The sequence below is a fragment of the Cynocephalus volans genome, chromosome 10 (genome assembly GCF_027409185.1).
Source record: "Cynocephalus volans isolate mCynVol1 chromosome 10, mCynVol1.pri, whole genome shotgun sequence".
In the NCBI taxonomy this organism is placed as follows: Eukaryota; Metazoa; Chordata; class Mammalia; order Dermoptera; family Cynocephalidae; genus Cynocephalus; species Cynocephalus volans.
Genome location: NC_084469.1, coordinates 104,394,618 through 104,404,798, shown reverse-complemented (window position 1 = coordinate 104,404,798; position 10,181 = coordinate 104,394,618).

Here is a 10,181-nt window from a genome sequence, read left to right as displayed (position 1 = left end):
ATCCCTGCACTGGCCAGCCATCAAAACAAAACTCATAGCCTGGGAATATACTAAATATGAAAGCAGGGTCTTGAGGTATTTGTACACCTGTGTACATAACAGCATCATCTACACAATAGGGAAAATGTGGAAGTGACCCAAGTGTTTATTGACATGAATGAATAAACAAAAAGTCATGTATACATACAATGAAGTATTACTCAGCCTTAAAGAGGAAGTTCTCACGTGGTGCAACACGGATGAAGCTTGATGACATACTAATTGAAGTGGGCTATTCATATGAAGACAAATACTGTATAGCTTTCTTGGGGGGGGGCACCTGGCTGGTATGGGGATCCAAACCCTTGACCTTGGTGTTATGTCACTATGCTCTAAACTGAACTAATTGGCTAGTCCTACTGCATAGTTCTTATATCAGGTATCTAGAGTAGTTGTGTTCATAGAGAAAGTGGAATGCCACTTGCCAGGGGGAATTGGATAGTGGAGAATGATCGTTTAACAGGCATAGTGTTTCAGTTTTGCAAGACAGTGTTCTAGAAGCAGATGGCGTTGAAGGTTGCACACCCGTATGAACGTACTTAATGCCTCTGAACTGTGTACTTAAAATTGATTAAGATGGTTAATTTTATGTTATATATATTTTAGCACATTAATGAAGAATGAATTTAAAAGGCCACAGTATTGCACAGACCCCATGGGACCCTCAACATACCAGGCAGCCCTAGGTTCCTTTCTTGTTCTCAGCACTAAGGTTGTATGTACTTTTTTCTGTGTCCATGAAGGACCTCTTCTCACTTAATCTTGTTAGCTCTGAGGCAGCACTTAGATTTGATCCTGAGGCTTGGCTCACCTGCTTCCTCACCTCTCCAGACCTAAACCCCACTGTCCAGAAGTATGCTAACTTCCTCCTGTTATCTATTTACAAGGGATGATTTTAATTTTTTCTGCACACCACTCATAAACACATTGATAATTTGGACAAATAAAAAAGTTTGCTCATGAGGGCCGGCCCGTGGCTCACTTGGGAGAGCGTGGTGCTGACAACGCCAAGTCAAGGGTTAAGATCCCCTTACCTGTCACCTTTAAAAGAAAAAAAAAGTTGGCTCATGAACAGATCTAGAATATGAGAAGAAATTAAGCAGAAAAAGTACACACACACACAAAGGTGGGAAAGACCTTTTTAGCTACAGAAAATTCAACAGAATAGGGAATGTGATTTGACCACTAATTCTGTACCTGATTTAAAGGAATATTTCAAGAAATAGATAAAAATAGTTTACTGCATGTACAACATTGAGTACATTTAATATTGGAGTTGAAATGTGTGATGAAACATGGAAATTTTCAGGACAGATGAATGGGGAATCTTACCACCACACTATTACAGTATGTGAGAGTAAATTTTTAATTGAAGAAAGTCAGAAAGTTGTTTCCACCCAACATGCCCTTGCAAATTAGTATGACTTATTTTTCATTTTTTTTTTGAGTTCATCATCTAAGTCATAACTTACCACAATCAGAATAGTATACTATAAGAGAGATATAACTGTAAGTTTAATGGTCGTCATAAGGCCTGCACGCATATCACAGGTCTGACGCTATGTCATTTGGCAGTATGATCCAACCTGCCCCTAGGAATTTCCACTGTGGCCCAGGGAATTCCAGGAGACAAGGCCACCTCCATGCAGTTGCAACTTTTAAAGCCTTAAGACAAAGCTTACTCTAACAAGGCTGCTGTGTAATCTCTTCCACTTGTAATGTCTGAGTTAGCAGATCCAATGATGGTTGAGGTGTCAGTGGCAGATAGGGATTCTGTTTGGAACTTTTGGTAGGGCCCTACAGGTGAATCACAGTGTAAGTCCATAGGGTTTCGGAGCATTGCTTATTTGTCCTCTGGATAAGTACTCTTCTTATGAGAAACAACTTTCATCTGCTTCGGAGACTTCGTGGAGGCTGAGTACTTAACCATGGGCCCCCAAGTTGCCACACAACACATGCTGCTTATTATGAACTCTGTGTGTTATCTGACACCCCAAGAGAGAAAGGTGGGAATGCACAACATCGCTCCATCATCTAAGGGAAGTGGTGTGCGTGAGATCTTGACCAAGCAGTTCCTGAAGATACATGTAAATTACAAGAGGAGGCCCAGTGCCTGTGGTTCCCATTCCTGCTTCACTGCCTTCCTACTCCCAGCTTTCACCTGTAGCCTCATTGGGAGTTGCTTTTTTGGGGGGGGGAGGAGTTTCTTAATATCAGTCAACACATGAAGACTCCAGCCTGGTTTACAGAATGTTCTGACGATCGATGGGCACCACCTGAAAGTGGACAGCTGCAGCACAACAACCCCTTCCTGGGACATTCCAGTTGGTGAAGGGAACTCCTCCAAGTGGGCATTATTTAGAGCAGTGCATCTGGTTGTCCATTACTTGGAAAGAGGAATGGCCAGATATGCTATTATATGCCAGTTTGTGGGCTGTGACCACTGGTATGGTGGGATGGTCAGGTACTAGAACATGACTGGAAAATTGTGATAAGAAAGTCTGGAAGAATTATGTGCATAGACCCTTTTGACTGGGTGCAAAATGTGAAGATATTTGTGTCCCATGGAAATGCTCACTAAAGAATGGCCTCAACAGAGGAGGATTGTAATAATCAAGTAATTAGAATGACCTATTCCATAGATATCAGTTAGCCTCTTTGCCTAGCTACTCTTGTCATTGCCCACTGGGCTCATGGTCAAGTGACTATGGTGACAGGAATGGAGATTATGCATGGGCTCAGCAACATGCACTTCCACTGGCCAAGTGTGACCTGCATATAGCCACTTCTGAGTGCCGAATCTGCTAGTGGCAGAGTTAAACACTAAATTTCCTATATGGCAACATTTCCCAGGGCAATTAGCCAACTACCTGGTGACAGGTTGATTACATTGTACCACTTCTATTATGAAAGGGACAGCATTTAGTTTTTATTGGAATAGACAATGACTGTGGATACAGATTTGCTTTCCCTGCATGCAATGCTATTGTCAGAACTATCCATGGACTAGCGGAAGGCATTATTGATCGTCATGATATTCCACACAGCATTTCTTCTGATCAAGGAATCACCTCACAGCAAATGAAGTGCTGTGGGGTCTATGGAAAGGGCCTATGCTCATGAAATTCATTGGTCTTATTATGTGTTCTCCATCATACTACAGAAGCTGGCTTGACAGAACTGTAGAATGGCCATCTGAAGACAGTTACAGTGCCAGCGAGGTGGCAATACCTTGTAGAGCTAGGACAAGGTTTTCTAGGAGGCTGTGCGTGCTGTCAATCAGCATGCAATATATGGTGCTGTTTCTCTCAGGCAGGATGCATACGTTGAGGAATGAAGAGGTGGAAATGAGAGTGACACTGCTCACTATTACGCCTAGTGACCTATACCCAAACTTTTGCTTCCTGACCCCGAGATCATATGCTCTCCTATCCTAGAGATCTTAGTTCTAAAGAGAGGAATACTCCCACCAGGAGACACAACTATTCCGCTCAACCGGGAGTTAAGACTGCCACCCTGCCATTTGGGGCTCCCAGTGCCTCTGGATCAACAGGCAAAGAAGGGAGTTATGTGCTGGCTGGGGTTATTGATCCTGACTACCAGGGGGAAAATGGACTGCCACTCCACAGTGGAGGTAAGAAGAGTATGTCTGGGCTACATGTGATCCTTTACAGCATGTCCTAGTATTCCTTCACTCTATGATTATAGTCTGTGGAAAATTATAACAACCCAAGTGGAAGGACTAAATGGCCTGAACCCTTCAGGAATGAAGATTTGTTTCTTTACCTACTGGGTAAAGAACCATGACCAGCTGAGATTCTTGTTGAAGACAAAGGGAATATGAAATGGATAGTGGATAAAGGTAGTTATAAATACCAACTATGACCATGTGATCAATTACAGAAACAAGGACCGTAATTTTCCTATTTCTTCTTCATTATAAATATGTTTGTGTGCATATATACCTATATAAAGTATTGTTTTATTCTTTCTCTTATCCATTTATTGTGTAACAGAAGATGTGTTGACTTTTATCATACTATTTGAGTATTGTTAACTTTACATATTATATCAGTTATGAGATGTTAAAGAGAAGAGTAAACATCATGGTAGGTTGTTAAATCCTCAGCTGAGAAATGGGTTAGTGTGTTTTGGTTCTATGCAGGATAGTTGTATCATGTTAGGTGGAAGTGTGACCTTGTTATGGTTTAAGGAGGTGTGTATGCATGCCACGTTCTCTTCCACAATGCCTACATATTTCATTAAGCCTTCTTTTGCATATTTCTGTGAAGGTGTTAACACATGAGATGACTTTAAATGAGTGGACTTTGAGTAAAGCAAATTATTCTCCATCTTGTGGGTGGGGGTGATCCAATCCATTGATTGTCTTAATATAACAAAGACCGACCTCCCGTGATCAAGAAGGAATTCAGCCAGCACACTGCCCTTGGACTCAAGCTGCAACTTTTCCCGGGGTATCCAAAGTGCTGCCCACATACACTGCAGACTTTGGACTTACCAAGCCTCCAAACTTGTGTGCACCATTTCCTTTAAAATAGATATATTTAGGGCCGAGCCCGTGGAGCACTCGGGAGAGTGCGGCGCTGGGAGCGCGGCGACACTCCTGCCGCGGGTTCGGATCCTATATAGGAATGGCCGGTGCACTCACTGGCTGAGTACCGGTCATGAAAAAGACAAAAAAAAAAAAAAAAATAGATATATTTACATACAACTACATAGACACATCCTGTTGTTTCTGGTTCTCTGGAGGATCCTGATTAACCATATTTCATTTTTAATACTTTATAAATCAGATGAGTAATTACTTTTTAATAGGAAATCACATCTCTATATAGTAACCTTCTAAAAAACAATTTTTGTGAAGTGTAAAATGCTATTTCCCTCTGTCTGGAGTAGAGCCTTCAACTTGCTCAGTTGGGAGGAGCTGAGGAGAAAGGAGGTTTGGTTCATATATCACAGAATCACGTTTTTTCTACAGAATTTTCATAGCTTTTCATGAACAGATGTTCTCCATTTGTTATTTGCCCTTCAGACCATTTCTAGAAACTGTAAATTTTTTTTTTAATTACTTTCACCTGTTTTTTTGTTTTTGTTTTTTTAAAGATGACCAGTAAGAGGACCTTAACCCTTGATTTGGTGTTGTCAGCACCACATTCTCCCGAGTGAGCCACGGGCCGGCCCTTACTTTCACCAGTTTTATTGGAGACTGGGTCAGTGGTGCTCCCACACTGATATGCCACCCTAATGCATTTAATATCCAGCTAAGTTCAGAAAATGCTTTGTAGTATGAAATAGGATGCAAGTACAAGGTCTATTATCAATTGTCATTTTATATACAAATGAAATTGAGAAAATTCATTTTTTGTGGTTTGCAAAATTGACGTAATCCATGGACCTTAGATTTCACCAGATCAGCATGCACTCTGTGTGTGTGTGTGTGTGTGTGTGTGTGTGTGTGTGTGTGAGTGTGTATTACTTCTATGCAGTTTTATCACATGAATAGATTCTTGTGACCACTACCATAGTCAAGATACAAAACAATTCCATTACAATGATCCCTCAGGCTACTGTTAAAACCAGTCACATCCCCCTGCTCCAATACCTAGCAATCACTAATTTGTTCTCCATGTCTATACATTTTTTTGGTTTTTTGTTTTTGTTTTTGCTGGCTGCTTGAAATTTATTTTCCACTTGGTTCAAGGCAGTTATGGGGTGTCAGGAAAGCTCACGGATGGCTCAGAGCATAAAGAGTGGGGCTTTCTCGATTTCTTTTTGGTGTTTGCTCTTTTGGTATAAAGGAACCTGTTGTTCTCTGCTTGCTGCAGCCTGCCTAGTCTATGGGGAGGGGTAGGTGGGGAGGGGAGGGAAGGGCTCTGAGGGCCTAGGCCTGCAGCTGGTGGAGGCCCAGCGCTGGCTTTGCTGGCTGGCCGCTAGGCTGCGTCTTCCTGGCCTGACAAGCCAGGCCACAGGTGATCATGCTGCTGGAGGTCTGGGGAGATTCCCAATGTTCTGGGGACTCTGTGTGCTCTGGAGACTGTGACACTGTGGCCATGACAGCAGAGTGGACTTCCCAAAAAAGAAGCTCGCCCACCAGTGACCTGGTTTAGCCTTGAGGAGACCCAATTCAAATATGTTATATAGTATATCTGAATAATGAAATATTATTCAGCAGTAAAAGGAAATGAAACACTTATACATGCTTTAACACGACTGAACCTTGAAAATACTAAGCTCAGTGAATGAAACCAGTCACAAAGGACCACATATTGTGTGATTCTATTCATCTGAAGTATCCAGACAAGGCAAATTTCTTGAGAAAGAAAGTTGATTAGTGATTGCCTAAGGCTGATGGGGAGTAGACAGGGAAAATAGGGGCTGACAGCAAAGGAATAGAAGGGTTTTTTTTGGAGAATAATAAAAATGTACTAAAATTGATTGTGGTGATGGTGTGCAACTCTGCAAATGTACTAAAAGCCATTGAACTGTACACTTAAAATGGATCAATCGGGTGGTATGTGAATTATATCTCAATAAAGCTGTTTTTAAAAGTGCTATACAGACACGAATCATATAGTATGTAAACCTTAGAATTAGCTTTTTCTTCACTCAGCATAATTCCCTTGTGATCCATCTAAGTTGTTACATATATCACTAGCTAGGTCTTTTTTATTGCTCACTAGGTAATTCATGGTTTGAAGATACCACAGTTTGTTTAATCATTCACCCATTGTAGACTGTTTGTGTTGTTTCCAGTTTGGGGGTATTGTGAATAAAGATGATATGAACATTTATGTACAGATTTTATGTGAACTTCAGTTTTTATGCCTCTAAGATAAATGCCCAAAAGTCTTATTGCTGGGCCATATGGTAAGCACATGTTTACTTTCGTAAGAGACCACCATACTTTTCCAGAGGGGCTGTATCATTTCACATTCCCACCCTGAAAGTTTGAGTGATCAAGTTTCTCCACATCCTCACCAGCATTTGGTGTTATCTCTATTTATTATATTAGCTATTTTGGTAGATGGCAGTGACATCTCATTGTGGTCTGAATTTGCATTTCTCTAATGGCAATGACGTTGAACATTTTTTCATGTGCTGACGTCTGTATATCCATTTTTGGGGGGTACACAAGAGTCTCTTATTTTATTTCTCATAAATTATCCCACTTACTCTGTGATACTTTTTCCTTGGAATTTTATCTTGTCTGTATTAATCTGTATATCTTGTTCAGTGAAATGTCAGTGCATGTCTTTTGACCACTTGCTAATTGGGCTTTTTGGGTCTTCTTTACTATTGAGTTTTGAGAGTTCTTTACACATATATTCTAGATACAAGACATCTGACAGGTATGTGGTTCACAAGTATTTCCTCCCAGTCTGCAAAATGTGTCATCATCCCCTTACCAGAGTAAGATATTTTATGATTTGATGAATCCCATTTATGTTTTTCCTTTTATGGATCATGCTTTTGGTGTCAAGTTTAAGAAATCTTCATTTAGCCTTAGGTTGCAATAGTTTTCTCCTATTTTTTTGTCTAAAAGTTTTATGGTTTTATGCTTAACATCTGCATTTTGTCCATATTCACCTCTTAAAAAAATCAATTGGGCATATACGTGTAGCTGTATTTCTGGGTTTCCTAATCCATTCCATTGTTTTGTGCACCTAGCCCTCTGCCAGTACCGCCATATCTTGATTTCTGTAATTCTATATAGTAAGCCTTAACATTGAGCGGAGTGATTCCTTCCAATTTATACTGTCTTCAGAACTCTTTAGATATTCTAAATTCTGTATCATTTCATGTAAATTTTAGAACACATTTGTCTACGTCATCATTTCCTATTTGAGTCTTCTAATCCACAAATGTGGTATGTCTCGCCATTTACTTAGGTCTTCTTTGATTTCTTTCTTTTTTTTTTTTTTTTTTTTTTTAAAGGATGACCGGTAAGGGGATCTCAACCCTTGGCTTGGTGTTGTCAGCACCACGCTCAGCCAGTGAGCAAACCAGCCATCCCTATATAGGATCCGAACCCGCGGCCTTGGTGTTATCAGCACCGCACTCTACCGAGTGAGCCACGGGCCGGCCCCTTCTTTGATTTCTTTCTTCAGCACTTTGTAATTTTCAGGATGCAGATCCTGTATATGTGTCCTTAGATTTATATATAAGCATTCAATTTTCTTTGGAGCAATTGCAAATTGTTTGTGTTTAAAAATTTTTTTTCCAGTTGCTCGCTTTTAACAAACAGAATGTGGCAGAAGTGAAGCCAGGTGACTGCTGGCTAGGTCAGTGAAGGAACAGAGCTTCTGCTTGGCACTCCATCTTTAGAATCCCTCACTCACTGTGGAGGAAGAAAGCTACCATGTCATGAGGATGTCAAGCAGCCTGTGGTTCAAGTGTTGAGGAACTGAGGCTTCCTGCAAACAACCAGTGCCTACTTGCCAGGCATGTGAGACATCTTGGAAGTGAATTCTCCAGCCCCAGTTATGCTTGTAGGTGGCAGCAAACCCATCTGATATCTAACTGCAAACTAATGAGAGAGTCAGAGCCAGCACTGCCCAGCTGTGCTGCTCCCAAATTGCTGACCCACACAAACTGTTAGAGGTAATACATGCTCATTGTTTTGTTTTGTTTTGTTTTGTTTTTTTAAGATGACCGGAAAGGGGATCTTAGCCTTTGACTTGGTGTTATCAGCACCACACTCTCCCAACTGAGCCATGGGCCGGCCCCTCATTGTCATTTTAAGCCTCTCAGTTTGGAGCTCATGCCACAGGACGGCTCCCCAGACACACTCCATGCACTCCGCGTTTGCCCACATTGGCCTCTCCTGGCACGCCCTTACTCCTGCCTTTACTTGTCGGGGCCTTTGTTTGGGTCTCCCCTTGGATGCCACCTCCTCCATCAGGCTGTATCCGTCATGTCTTTTTATTTTCTATATTTCTGATGATTTGACATCTGGAGCTTTGTGGACACTGGAGCAAGTCCCCTCCCAAGACTAGCCAATTTCCAGAGGTAGTAAAACATTCAACCGTGAGTGCCCCTTTCAGGTCCAAAGCCCATACCCTAACTCCCCTCTCCCTAGCCTTTGTCTATACTGCCGTCACACTTAGGGCCACTGTCGTTCTGCTCAAATCATCCCAGGGCCAGACAACTGGACTGGGACTGACCCAGGGAAAGCAGGAGCAGAGCCGGACTCCTCCAGGCTGAGATCTGGAGGGCGGGGCTGAGGTCAGTGCTGGGCGGGGCCGAGCCGAGGGGGCGGAGCTCGGAGGCGGCAGGGGCGGGGCTGTGCCTCGACAGGCCGCGACTGACCCGCAAAGGGAATGGAAGTTGGGCGGCGGGGCTGAGCGGGAGGGGCGTGGCCGAGCCGAGCCCAGGGGCAGTAAGGGGAGGAGAAAGGCAGAGCTGTCACTGGGGCAAGGGTTGAGCTGTTGCATGAGCTGGAGGGACCTACATGAGCGGGGAAGGAGGGGACTCGAGGCGGGGCTGAGCTGAGAAGGGGCGGACCTTGGCGGGGGAGGCAAGGGGCGGACCTTGGCGGGGGAGGCAGGGCCAAGCCGGCGTCCTCGAGCTCACAATCAGGGCCCTGCTATTCTGCCAGAGGCTAGATATTCACCTGACACCGCCTGCTGGTGCACCTGGTGAAAGGTCGACTGGATAAGAGATGAGAGCCTGGTAGAGGACGTGACTAGCGAGATGCAGGTCTGGTGGAGGTCGGTGGGTGGGGAATTGGAGAGGGGCTTTGGGGAGACCAGGAGATGAGTTAAAGTTCTCACCTGAGGGTAAAGGTCTGACAAGGTAAACAGGAAGTAATAGGAGTCAGATCAATAAAAAGGTCAGGACGGGAGTTGACAAGGAGCCAACCATGGGCCTTCGTCGGACAAGAGTCCTGGGCAGGCTGTGGGCAAGTAATAATGACTTGGGAGAGGAACCGCCTGGGTACGGGGTCTCCACATCCTGTGGGGTGCATCTGGCGGGCAAGCGGTATAGAAAGAGGGGTCAAGGTGCAGTAAGGGGATCGGGGGAACCTGATACTGCACTGGGAAGGGACCACAGGCCAGGTGGGACCCCCGGAGTGGAGACAAAGGTGAGTGCCTGCGCGTGGGAGGATCTGAGTGGAAACT